The following is a 12500-nucleotide window of genomic DNA, read 5'->3' as shown; positions in this document are numbered from 1 at the left end:
GAGTTCAAATCTCGGTGGAACCTGAATGTTTGTTGTCCCAGCTGCTGAAAATTTGGACCAAGCATGTCGAAGGCTGCTGTTTGGCAGTTTTGTTGCCTTTGTCATTGATGCTTAATCTGCAAGTCGAGTTTTCAAATCGTGTGTTCAACCGGCAGTGAGCTGTTCCAATCAGCAGAGCAGAAATTAGTTTGTTGTTTAATGCTGCCTTTGCCTGCTCAATGTGTGCTGAGATTATCTGTGCAATATGCACTCCGCAGCATGAATAAACGCAATGCCTTTTGAAATGCATGGATTGCACTCAACAAAACGTTGCATTTTCTTTTCATGCCAAGCATTTTGCATGAATGCATTGCAATGCTAACACACGTTTTACCTGGCAAGACTGAAGTACAATCTGTGCTGAACAGTTTGAAACAGAAACAGCTATTTGAGAACCCATAGCCTCAACGGCATCTGTGTGATTTGCTCTGCATCGATAATTAACAGACCGTAAATAGGTGAAACTGACGCTGTGAATGCAAAAATATCAATCCAAAGTGTAATGTTGGAGTTGATTTTGTAGATTTTGAGGAATGTTTCAAATGGGCGACCGTAGTTGATTCCATGGTGAAATGGTGAGCACTCTGGACTCTAAACTCTAGCAATCCTGGTTCAAATCTCAGGGGAGCCTGAATGCTTGTTGTCCCAGCTGCTGGAAATTCAGGTCAAACAAGTAAAAAACTGCAGGTTTGCAGATTTGTTGCTTTTGACATTGATGCTTGATCTGCAAGTCGAGTTTTCAAATCGTGTGTTCAACCGGCAGTTCCCTGTTCCAATCAGCAGAGGAAAAATTAGTTTGCTGTTTCATGCTGCATAATGTGTGCTGAGATTATCTGTGCAATATGCATTCCTCAGGATGAATAAATGCAACGCCTTTTGAAATGCATGCAGTACATGGTTTGCACTCAACAAAACGTTGCATTTTCTTTTCATGCCAAGCATGATGCATGAATGCATTGCAATGCCAACGCACGTTTTACCTGGCAAGACTGAAGTACAATCTGTGCTGAACAGTGTGAAACAGAAACAGATATTATGAGAAGCCATTGCCTCAACGGCATCTGTGTGAATTGCTCTGCATCGATAATTAACAGACCGTAAATCGGTGAAACTGACGCTGTGAATGGAAAAAGGACAATCCAAAGTGTAATGTTGGAATTGATTTGGCAGATTTTGAGAAAGCTTTCAAATGTTTTGGCATAGTTGGTTCCATGGTGTAATGGTGAGCACTCTGGACTCTGAATCCAGCGATCCGAGTTCAAATCTCGGTGGAACCTGAATGTTTGTTGTCCCAGCTGCTGAAAATTTGGACCAAGCATGTCGAAGGCTGCTGTTTGGCAGTTTTGTTGCCTTTGTCATTGATGCTTGATCTGCAAGTCGAGTTTTCAAATCGTGTGTTCAACCGGCAGTGAGCTGTTCCAATCAGCAGAGCAGAAATTAGTTTGTTGTTCAATGCTGCCTTTGCCTGCACAATGTGTGCTGAGATTATCTGTGCAATATGCACTCCGCAGCATGAATAAACGCAATGCCTTTTGAAATGCATGGATTGCACTCAACAAAACGTTGCATTTTCTTTTCATGCCAAGCATTTTGCATGAATGCATTGCAATGCTAACACACGTTTTACCTGGCAAGACTGAAGTACAATCTGTGCTGAACAGTTTGAAACAGAAACAGCTATTTGAGAACCCATAGCCTCAACGGCATCTGTGTGAATTGCTCTGCATCGATAATTAACAGACCGTAAATAGGTGAAACTGACGCTGTGAATGCAAAAATTTCAATCCAAAGTGTAATGTTGGAGTTGATTTTGTACATTTTGAGGAATGTTTCAAATGGGCGATCGTAGTTGATTCCATGGTGAAATGGTGATCACTCTGGACTCTAAACTCTAGCAATCCTCGTTCAAATCTCAGGGGAGCCTGAATGTTTGTTGTCCCAGCTGCTGGAAATTCAGGTCAAACAAGTAAAAAACTGCAGGTTTGCAGTTTTGTTGCCTTTGACATTGATGCTTGATCTGCAAGTCGAGTTTTCAAATCGTGTGTTCAACCGGCAGTTCCCTGTTCCAATCAGCAGAGGAAAAATTAGTTTGCTGTTTCATGCTGCATAATGTGTGCTGAGATTATCTGTGCAATATGCATTCCTCAGGATGAATAAATGCAACGCCTTTTGAAATGCATGCAGTACATGGTTTGCACTCAACAAAACGTTGCATTTTCTTTTCATGCCAAGCATTTTGCATGAATGCATTGCAATGCCAACGCACGTTTTACCTACCAAGACTGAAGTACAATCTGTGCTGAACAGTGTGAAACAGAAACAGATATTTGAGAAGCCATTGCCTCAACGGCATCTGTGTGAATTGCTCTGCATCGATAATTAACAGAGCGTAAAGAGGTGAAACTGACGCTGTGAATGCAAAAAGGACAATCCAAAGTGTAATGTTGGAATTGATTTGGCAGATTTTGAGAAAGCTTTCAAATGTTTTGGCATAGTTGGTTCCATGGTGTAATGGTGAGCACTCTGGACTTTGAATGCAGCGATCTGAGTTCAAATCTCGGTGGAACCTGAATGTTTGTTGTCCCAGCTGCTGAAAATTTGCACCAAGCATGTAGAAGGCTGCTGTTTGGTAGTTGTGTTGCCTTTGTCATTGATGATTGATCTCCAAGTCTAGTTTTCAACCGGCAGTTAGCTGTTCCAATCAGCAGACTAGAAATTAGTTTGCTGTTGAATGCTGCCTTTGCCTGCTCAATGTGTGCTGAGATTATCTGTGCAATATGCACTCCGCAGCATGAATAAACGCAATGCCTTTTGAAATGCATGGATTGCACTCAACAAAACGTTGCATTTTCTTTTCATGCCAAGCATTTTGCATGAATGCATTGCAATGCTAACACACGTTTTACCTGGCAAGACTGAATTACAATCTGTGCTGAACAGTTTGAAACAGAAACAGCTATTTGAGAACCCATAGCCTCAACGGCATCTGTGTGAATTGCTCTGCATCGATAATTAACAGACCGTAAATAGGTGAAACTGACACTGTGAATGCAAAAATATCAATCCAAAGTGTAATGTTGGAGTTGATTTTGTAGATTTTGAGGAATGTTTCATATGGGCGACCGTAGTTGTTTCCATGGTGAAATGGTGAGCACTCTGGACTCTAAACTCTAGCAATCCTGGTTCAAATCTCAGGGGAGCCTGAATGCTTGTTGTCCCAGCTGCTGGAAATTCAGGTCAAACAAGTAAAAAACTGCAGGTTTGCAGTTTTGTTGCATTTGACATTGATGGCTTGATCTGCAAGTCGAGTTTTCAAATCGTGTGTTCAACCGGCAGTTCCCTGTTCCAATCAGCAGAGGAAAAATTAGTTTGCTGTTTCATGCTGCATAATGTGTGCTGAGATTATCTGTGCAATATGCATTCCTCAGGATGAATAAATGCAACGCCTTTTGAAATGCATGCAGTACATGGTTTGCACTCAACAAAACGTTGCATTTTCTTTTCATGCCAAGCATTTTGCATGAATGCATTGCAATGCCAACGCACGTTTTACCTGCCAAGACTGAAGTACAATCTGTGCTGAACAGTGTGAAACAGAAACAGATATTATGAGAAGCCATTGCCTCAACGGCATCTGTGTGAATTGCTCTGCATTGATAATTAACAGACCGTAAAGAGGTGAAACTGATGCTGTGAATGCAAAAAGGACAATCCAAAGTGTAATGTTGGAATTGATTTGGCAGATTTTGAGAAAGCTTTCAAATATTTTGGCATAGTTGGTTCCATGGTGTAATGGTGAGCACTCTGGACTTTGAATCCAGCGATCCGAGTTCAAATCTCGGTGGAACCTGAATGTTTGTTGTCCCAACTGCTGAAAATTTGGACCAAGCATGTAGAAGGCTGCTATTTGGCAGTTTTGTTGACTTTGTCATTGATGCTTGATCTGCAAGTCGAGTTTTCAAATCGTGTGTTCAACCGGCAGTTACCTGTTCCAATCAGCAGAGCAGAAATTAGTTTGCTGTTTCATGCTACCTTTGCCTGCACAATGTGTGCTGAGATTATCTGTGCAATATGCACTTCGCAAGAGGAATAAAAGCAACGCCTTTTGAAATGCACGCAGAGCATGGATTGCACTCAACAAAAAGTTGCATTTTCTTTTCATGCCAAGCATTTTGCATGAATGCATTGCAATGCCAACGCACATTTACCTGGCAAGACTGAAGTACAAGCTGTGATGAACAGTGTGAAACAGAAACAGCTATTTGAGAAGCCATTGCCTCAACGGCATCTGTGTGAATTGCTCTGCATCGATAATTAACAGACCGTAAATCGGTGAAACTGACGCTGTGAATGCAAAAAGGACAATCCAAAGTGTAATGTTGGAATTGATTTGGAAGATTTTGAGAAAGCTTTCAAATGTTTTGGCATAGTTGGTTCCATGGTGTAATGGTGAGCACTCTGGACTCTGAATCCAGCGATCCGAGTTCAAATCTCGGTGGAACCTGAATGTTTGTTGTCCCAGCTGCTGAAAATTTGGACCAAGCATGTCGAAGGCTGCTGTTTGGCAGTTTTGTTGCCTTTGTCATTGATGCTTAATCTGCAAGTCGAGTTTTCAAATCGTGTGTTCAACCGGCAGTGAGCTGTTCCAATCAGCAGAGCAGAAATTAGTTTGTTGTTTAATGCTGCCTTTGCCTGCACAATGTGTGCTGAGATTATCTGTGCAATATGCACTCCGCAGCATGAATAAACGCAATGCCTTTTGAAATGCATGGATTGCACTCAACAAAACGTTGCATTTTCTTTTCATGCCAAGCATTTTGCATGAATGCATTGCAATGCTAACACACGTTTTACCTGGCAAGACTGAAGTACAATCTGTGCTGAACAGTTTGAAACAGAAACAGCTATTTGAGAACCCATAGCCTCAACGGCATCTGTGTGATTTGCTCTGCATCGATAATTAACAGACCGTAAATAGGTGAAACTGACGCTGTGAATGCAAAAATATCAATCCAAAGTGTAATGTTGGAGTTGATTTTGTAGATTTTGAGGAATGTTTCAAATGGGCGACCGTAGTTGATTCCATGGTGAAATGGTGAGCACTCTGGACTCTAAACTCTAGCAATCCTGGTTCAAATCTCAGGGGAGCCTGAATGCTTGTTGTCCCAGCTGCTGGAAATTCAGGTCAAACAAGTAAAAAACTGCAGGTTTGCAGTTTTGTTGCCATGACATTGATGCTTGATCTGCAAGTCGAGTTTTCAAATCGTGTGTTCAACCGGCAGTTCCCTGTTCCAATCAGCAGAGGAAAAATTAGTTTGCTGTTTCATGCTGCATAATGTGTGCTGAGATTATCTGTGCAATATGCATTCCTCAGGATGAATAAATGCAACGCCTTTTGAAATGCATGCAGTACATGGTTTGCACTCAACAAAACGTTGCATTTTCTTTTCATGCCAAGCATCATGCATGAATGCATTGCAATGCCAACGCACGTTTTACCTGGCAAGACTGAAGTACAATCTGTGCTGAACAGTGTGAAACAGAAACAGATATTATGAGAAGCCATTGCCTCAACGGCATCTGTGTGAATTGCTCTGCATCGATAATTAACAGACCGTAAATCGGTGAAACTGACGCTGTGAATGCAAAAAGGACAATCCAAAGTGTAATTTTGGAATTGATTTGGCAGATTTTGAGAAAGCTTTCAAATGTTTTGGCATAGTTGGTTCCATGGTGTAATGGTGAGCACTCTGGACTCTGAATCCAGCGATCCGAGTTCAAATCTCGGTGGAACCTGAATGTTTGTTGTCCCAGCTGCTGAAAATTTGGACCAAGCATGTAGAAGGCTGCTGTTTGGCAGTTTTGTTGCCTTTGTCATTGATGCTTGATCTGCAAGTCGAGTTTTCAAATCGTGTGTTCAACCGGCAGTTACCTGTTCCAATCAGCAGAGTAGAAATTAGTTTGCTGTTTAATGCTGCCTTTGCCTGCACAATGTGTGCTGAGATTATCTGTGCAATATGCACTCCGCAGCATGAATAAACGCAATGCCTTTTGAAATGCATGGATTGCACTCAACAAAACGTTGCATTTTCTTTTCATGCCAAGCATTTTGCATGAATGCATTGCAATGCTAACACACGTTTTACCTGGCAAGACTGAAGTACAATCTGTGCTGAACAGTTTGAAACAGAAACAGCTATTTGAGAACCCATAGCCTCAACGGCATCTGTGTGATTTGCTCTGCATCGATAATTAACAGACCGTAAATAGGTGAAACTGACGCTGTGAATGCAAAAATATCAATCCAAAGTGTAATGTTGGAGTTGATTTTGTAGATTTTGAGGAATGTTTCAAATGGGCGACCGTAGTTGATTCCATGGTGAAATGGTGAGCACTCTGGACTCTAAACTCTAGCAATCCTGGTTCAAATCTCAGGGGAGCCTGAATGCTTGTTGTCCCAGCTGCTGGAAATTCAGGTCAAACAAGTAAAAAACTGCAGGTTTGCAGATTTGTTGCTTTTGACATTGATGCTTGATCTGCAAGTCGAGTTTTCAAATCGTGTGTTCAACCGGCAGTTCCCTGTTCCAATCTGCAGAGGAAAAATTAGTTTGCTGTTTCATGCTGCATAATGTGTGCTGAGATTATCTGTGCAATATGCATTCCTCAGGATGAATAAATGCAACGCCTTTTGAAATGCATGCAGTACATGGTTTGCACTCAACAAAACGTTGCATTTTCTTTTCATGCCAAGCATCATGCATGAATGCATTGCAATGCCAACGCACGTTTTACCTGGCAAGACTGAAGTACAATCTGTGCTGAACAGTGTGAAACAGAAACAGATATTATGAGAAGCCATTGCCTCAACGGCATCTGTGTGAATTGCTCTGCATCGATAATTAACAGACCGTAAATCGGTGAAACTGACGCTGTGAATGCAAAAAGGACAATCCAAAGTGTAATGTTGGAATTGATTTGGAAGATTTTGAGAAAGCTTTCAAATGTTTTGGCATAGTTGGTTCCATGGTGTAATGGTGAGCACTCTGGACTCTGAATCCAGCGATCCGAGTTCAAATCTCGGTGGAACCTGAATGTTTGTTGTCCCAGCTGCTGAAAATTTGGACCAAGCATGTCGAAGGCTGCTGTTTGGCAGTTTTGTTGCCTTTGTCATTGATGCTTAATCTGCAAGTCGAGTTTTCAAATCGTGTGTTCAACCGGCAGTGAGCTGTTCCAATCAGCAGAGCAGAAATTAGTTTGTTGTTTAATGCTGCCTTTGCCTGCACAATGTGTGCTGAGATTATCTGTGCAATATGCACTCCGCAGCATGAATAAACGCAATGCCTTTTGAAATGCATGGATTGCACTCAACAAAACGTTGCATTTTCTTTTCATGCCAAGCATTTTGCATGAATGCATTGCAATGCTAACACACGTTTTACCTGGCAAGACTGAAGTACAATCTGTGCTGAACAGTTTGAAACAGAAACAGCTATTTGAGAACCCATAGCCTCAACGGCATCTGTGTGATTTGCTCTGCATCGATAATTAACAGACCGTAAATAGGTGAAACTGACGCTGTGAATGCAAAAATATCAATCCAAAGTGTAATGTTGGAGTTGATTTTGTAGATTTTGAGGAATGTTTCAAATGGGTGACCGTAGTTGATTCCATGGTGAAATGGTGAGCACTCTGGACTCTAAACTCTAGCAATCCTGGTTCAAATCTCAGGGGAGCCTGAATGGTTGTTGTCCCAGCTGCTGGAAATTCAGGTCAAACAAGTAAAAAACTGCAGGTTTGCAGTTTTGTTGCCTTTGACATTGATGCTTGATCTGCAAGTCGAGTTTTCAAATCGTGTGTTCAACCGGCAGTTCCCTGTTCCAATCAGCAGAGGAAAAATTAGTTTGCTGTTTCATGCTGCATAATGTGTGCTGAGATTATCTGTGCAATATGCATTCCTCAGGATGAATAAATGCAACGCCTTTTGAAATGCATGCAGTACATGGTTTGCACTCAACAAAACGTTGCATTTTCTTTTCATGCCAAGCATTTTGCATGAATGCATTGCAATGCCAACGCACGTTTTACCTGCCAAGACTGAAGTACAATCTGTGCTGAACAGTGTGAAACAGAAACAGATATTATGAGAATCCATTGCCTCAACGGCATCTGTGTGAATTGCTCTGCATTGATAATTAACAGACCGTAAAGAGGTGAAACTGATGCTGTGAATGCAAAAAGGACAATCCAAAGTGTAATGTTGGAATTGATTTGGCAGATTTTGAGAAAGCTTTCAAATATTTTGGCATAGTTGGTTCCATGGTGTAATGGTGAGCACTCTGGACTTTGAATCCAGCGATCTGAGTTCAAATCTCGGTGGAACCTGAATGTTTGTTGTCCCAACTGCTGAAAATTTGGACCAAGCATGTAGAAGGCTGCTATTTGGCAGTTTTGTTGACTTTGTCATTGATGCTTGATCTGCAAGTCGAGTTTTCAAATCGTGTGTTCAACCGGCAGTTACCTGTTCCAATCAGCAGAGCAGAAATTAGTTTGCTGTTTCATGCTACCTTTGCCTGTACAATGTGTGCTGAGATTATCTGTGCAATATGCACTTCGCAAGAGGAATAAAAGCAACGCCTTTTGAAATGCACGCAGAGCATGGATTGCACTCAACAAAAAGTTGCATTTTCTTTTCATGCCAAGCATTTTGCATGAATGCATTGCAATGCCAACGCACATTTACCTGGCAAGACTGAAGTACAAGCTGTGATGAACAGTGTGAAACAGAAACAGCTATTTGAGAAGCCATTGCCTCAACGGCATCTGTGTGAATTGCTCTGCATCGATAATTAACAGAGCGTAAAGAGGTGAAACTGACGCTGTGAATGCAAAAAGGACAATCCAAAGTGTAATGTTGGAATTGATTTGGCAGATTTTGAGAAAGCTTTCAAATGTTTTGGCATAGTTGGTTCCATGGTGTAATGGTGAGCACTCTGGACTTTGAATCTAGTGATCTGAGTTCAAATCTCGGTGGAACCTGAATGTTTGTTGTCCCAGCTGCTGAAAATTTGGACCAAGCATGTCGAAGGCTGCTGTTTGGCAGTTTTGTTGCCTTTGTCATTGATGCTTAATCTGCAAGTCGAGTTTTCAAATCGTGTGTTCAACCGGCAGTGAGCTGTTCCAATCAGCAGAGCAGAAATTAGTTTGTTGTTTAATGCTGCCTTTGCCTGCTCAATGTGTGCTGAGATTATCTGTGCAATATGCACTCCGCAGCATGAATAAACGCAATGCCTTTTGAAATGCATGGATTGCACTCAACAAAACGTTGCATTTTCTTTTCATGCCAAGCATTTTGCATGAATGCATTGCAATGCTAACACACGTTTTACCTGGCAAGACTGAAGTACAATCTGTGCTGAACAGTTTGAAACAGAAACAGCTATTTGAGAACCCATAGCCTCAACGGCATCTGTGTGATTTGCTCTGCATCGATAATTAACAGACCGTAAATAGGTGAAACTGACGCTGTGAATGCAAAAATATCAATCCAAAGTGTAATGTTGGAGTTGATTTTGTAGATTTTGAGGAATGTTTCAAATGGGCGACCGTAGTTGATTCCATGGTGAAATGGTGAGCACTCTGGACTCTAAACTCTAGCAATCCTGGTTCAAATCTCAGGGGAGCCTGAATGCTTGTTGTCCCAGCTGCTGGAAATTCAGGTCAAACAAGTAAAAAACTGCAGGTTTGCAGATTTGTTGCTTTTGACATTGATGCTTGATCTGCAAGTCGAGTTTTCAAATCGTGTGTTCAACCGGCAGTTCCCTGTTCCAATCAGCAGAGGAAAAATTAGTTTGCTGTTTCATGCTGCATAATGTGTGCTGAGATTATCTGTGCAATATGCATTCCTCAGGATGAATAAATGCAACGCCTTTTGAAATGCATGCAGTACATGGTTTGCACTCAACAAAACGTTGCATTTTCTTTTCATGCCAAGCATGATGCATGAATGCATTGCAATGCCAACGCACGTTTTACCTGGCAAGACTGAAGTACAATCTGTGCTGAACAGTGTGAAACAGAAACAGATATTATGAGAAGCCATTGCCTCAACGGCATCTGTGTGAATTGCTCTGCATCGATAATTAACAGACCGTAAATCGGTGAAACTGACGCTGTGAATGGAAAAAGGACAATCCAAAGTGTAATGTTGGAATTGATTTGGCAGATTTTGAGAAAGCTTTCAAATGTTTTGGCATAGTTGGTTCCATGGTGTAATGGTGAGCACTCTGGACTCTGAATCCAGCGATCCGAGTTCAAATCTCGGTGGAACCTGAATGTTTGTTGTCCCAGCTGCTGAAAATTTGGACCAAGCATGTCGAAGGCTGCTGTTTGGCAGTTTTGTTGCCTTTGTCATTGATGCTTGATCTGCAAGTCGAGTTTTCAAATCGTGTGTTCAACCGGCAGTGAGCTGTTCCAATCAGCAGAGCAGAAATTAGTTTGTTGTTCAATGCTGCCTTTGCCTGCACAATGTGTGCTGAGATTATCTGTGCAATATGCACTCCGCAGCATGAATAAACGCAATGCCTTTTGAAATGCATGGATTGCACTCAACAAAACGTTGCATTTTCTTTTCATGCCAAGCATTTTGCATGAATGCATTGCAATGCTAACACACGTTTTACCTGGCAAGACTGAAGTACAATCTGTGCTGAACAGTTTGAAACAGAAACAGCTATTTGAGAACCCATAGCCTCAACGGCATCTGTGTGAATTGCTCTGCATCGATAATTAACAGACCGTAAATAGGTGAAACTGACGCTGTGAATGCAAAAATTTCAATCCAAAGTGTAATGTTGGAGTTGATTTTGTACATTTTGAGGAATGTTTCAAATGGGCGATCGTAGTTGATTCCATGGTGAAATGGTGATCACTCTGGACTCTAAACTCTAGCAATCCTCGTTCAAATCTCAGGGGAGCCTGAATGTTTGTTGTCCCAGCTGCTGGAAATTCAGGTCAAACAAGTAAAAAACTGCAGGTTTGCAGTTTTGTTGCCTTTGACATTGATGCTTGATCTGCAAGTCGAGTTTTCAAATCGTGTGTTCAACCGGCAGTTCCCTGTTCCAATCAGCAGAGGAAAAATTAGTTTGCTGTTTCATGCTGCATAATGTGTGCTGAGATTATCTGTGCAATATGCATTCCTCAGGATGAATAAATGCAACGCCTTTTGAAATGCATGCAGTACATGGTTTGCACTCAACAAAACGTTGCATTTTCTTTTCATGCCAAGCATTTTGCATGAATGCATTGCAATGCCAACGCACGTTTTACCTACCAAGACTGAAGTACAATCTGTGCTGAACAGTGTGAAACAGAAACAGATATTTGAGAAGCCATTGCCTCAACGGCATCTGTGTGAATTGCTCTGCATCGATAATTAACAGAGCGTAAAGAGGTGAAACTGACGCTGTGAATGCAAAAAGGACAATCCAAAGTGTAATGTTGGAATTGATTTGGCAGATTTTGAGAAAGCTTTCAAATGTTTTGGCATAGTTGGTTCCATGGTGTAATGGTGAGCACTCTGGACTTTGAATGCAGCGATCTGAGTTCAAATCTCGGTGGAACCTGAATGTTTGTTGTCCCAGCTGCTGAAAATTTGCACCAAGCATGTAGAAGGCTGCTGTTTGGTAGTTGTGTTGCCTTTGTCATTGATGATTGATCTCCAAGTCTAGTTTTCAACCGGCAGTTAGCTGTTCCAATCAGCAGACTAGAAATTAGTTTGCTGTTGAATGCTGCCTTTGCCTGCTCAATGTGTGCTGAGATTATCTGTGCAATATGCACTCCGCAGCATGAATAAACGCAATGCCTTTTGAAATGCATGGATTGCACTCAACAAAACGTTGCATTTTCTTTTCATGCCAAGCATTTTGCATGAATGCATTGCAATGCTAACACACGTTTTACCTGGCAAGACTGAATTACAATCTGTGCTGAACAGTTTGAAACAGAAACAGCTATTTGAGAACCCATAGCCTCAACGGCATCTGTGTGAATTGCTCTGCATCGATAATTAACAGACCGTAAATAGGTGAAACTGACACTGTGAATGCAAAAATATCAATCCAAAGTGTAATGTTGGAGTTGATTTTGTAGATTTTGAGGAATGTTTCATATGGGCGACCGTAGTTGTTTCCATGGTGAAATGGTGAGCACTCTGGACTCTAAACTCTAGCAATCCTGGTTCAAATCTCAGGGGAGCCTGAATGCTTGTTGTCCCAGCTGCTGGAAATTCAGGTCAAACAAGTAAAAAACTGCAGGTTTGCAGTTTTGTTGCATTTGACATTGATGGCTTGATCTGCAAGTCGAGTTTTCAAATCGTGTGTTCAACCGGCAGTTCCCTGTTCCAATCAGCAGAGGAAAAATTAGTTTGCTGTTTCATGCTGCATAATGTGTGCTGAGATTATCTG

General features: G+C 41.6%; 11 non-coding genes across 11 annotated transcripts in view; all 11 read left to right on the top strand.

Moving 5' to 3' along the window:
* trnaq-uug (transfer RNA glutamine (anticodon UUG)) overlaps positions 1–23 on the top strand; it is a 72-nt gene extending 49 nt beyond the window's left edge. The window contains exon 1 of the tRNA in view: positions 1–23. This exon is cut by the window's left edge and continues 49 nt beyond it. This is a non-coding gene — a tRNA (tRNA-Gln).
* A 1221-nt stretch (positions 24–1244) lies between these two features.
* Positions 1245–1316, top strand: trnaq-cug (transfer RNA glutamine (anticodon CUG)). The gene has a single exon. It is a non-coding gene; the product is annotated as a tRNA-Gln (tRNA).
* Positions 1317–2536: 1220 nt separating this feature from the next.
* trnaq-uug (transfer RNA glutamine (anticodon UUG)) lies at positions 2537–2608 on the top strand. The gene has a single exon. It is a non-coding gene; the product is annotated as a tRNA-Gln (tRNA).
* Positions 2609–3817: 1209 nt separating this feature from the next.
* On the top strand, positions 3818–3889 carry trnaq-uug (transfer RNA glutamine (anticodon UUG)). Its single transcript has one exon. It is a non-coding gene; the product is annotated as a tRNA-Gln (tRNA).
* A 582-nt stretch (positions 3890–4471) lies between these two features.
* Positions 4472–4543, top strand: trnaq-cug (transfer RNA glutamine (anticodon CUG)). Its single transcript has one exon. It is a non-coding gene; the product is annotated as a tRNA-Gln (tRNA).
* A 1220-nt stretch (positions 4544–5763) lies between these two features.
* trnaq-cug (transfer RNA glutamine (anticodon CUG)) lies at positions 5764–5835 on the top strand. Its single transcript has one exon. It is a non-coding gene; the product is annotated as a tRNA-Gln (tRNA).
* A 1221-nt stretch (positions 5836–7056) lies between these two features.
* trnaq-cug (transfer RNA glutamine (anticodon CUG)) lies at positions 7057–7128 on the top strand. The gene has a single exon. It is a non-coding gene; the product is annotated as a tRNA-Gln (tRNA).
* A 1221-nt stretch (positions 7129–8349) lies between these two features.
* trnaq-uug (transfer RNA glutamine (anticodon UUG)) lies at positions 8350–8421 on the top strand. The gene has a single exon. It is a non-coding gene; the product is annotated as a tRNA-Gln (tRNA).
* A 582-nt stretch (positions 8422–9003) lies between these two features.
* Positions 9004–9075, top strand: trnaq-uug (transfer RNA glutamine (anticodon UUG)). The gene has a single exon. It is a non-coding gene; the product is annotated as a tRNA-Gln (tRNA).
* A 1221-nt stretch (positions 9076–10296) lies between these two features.
* Positions 10297–10368, top strand: trnaq-cug (transfer RNA glutamine (anticodon CUG)). The gene has a single exon. It is a non-coding gene; the product is annotated as a tRNA-Gln (tRNA).
* Positions 10369–11588: 1220 nt separating this feature from the next.
* On the top strand, positions 11589–11660 carry trnaq-uug (transfer RNA glutamine (anticodon UUG)). The gene has a single exon. It is a non-coding gene; the product is annotated as a tRNA-Gln (tRNA).
* The last annotated feature ends 840 nt before the right edge of the window (positions 11661–12500 follow it).

Source organism: Pristiophorus japonicus, unplaced genomic scaffold, assembly GCF_044704955.1.
Source record: "Pristiophorus japonicus isolate sPriJap1 unplaced genomic scaffold, sPriJap1.hap1 HAP1_SCAFFOLD_99, whole genome shotgun sequence".
Classification (NCBI taxonomy): domain Eukaryota; kingdom Metazoa; phylum Chordata; class Chondrichthyes; family Pristiophoridae; genus Pristiophorus; species Pristiophorus japonicus.
The sequence above is the reverse complement of the archived record's forward strand: the minus strand, read 5'-3'. Positions and strand labels throughout refer to the sequence as shown.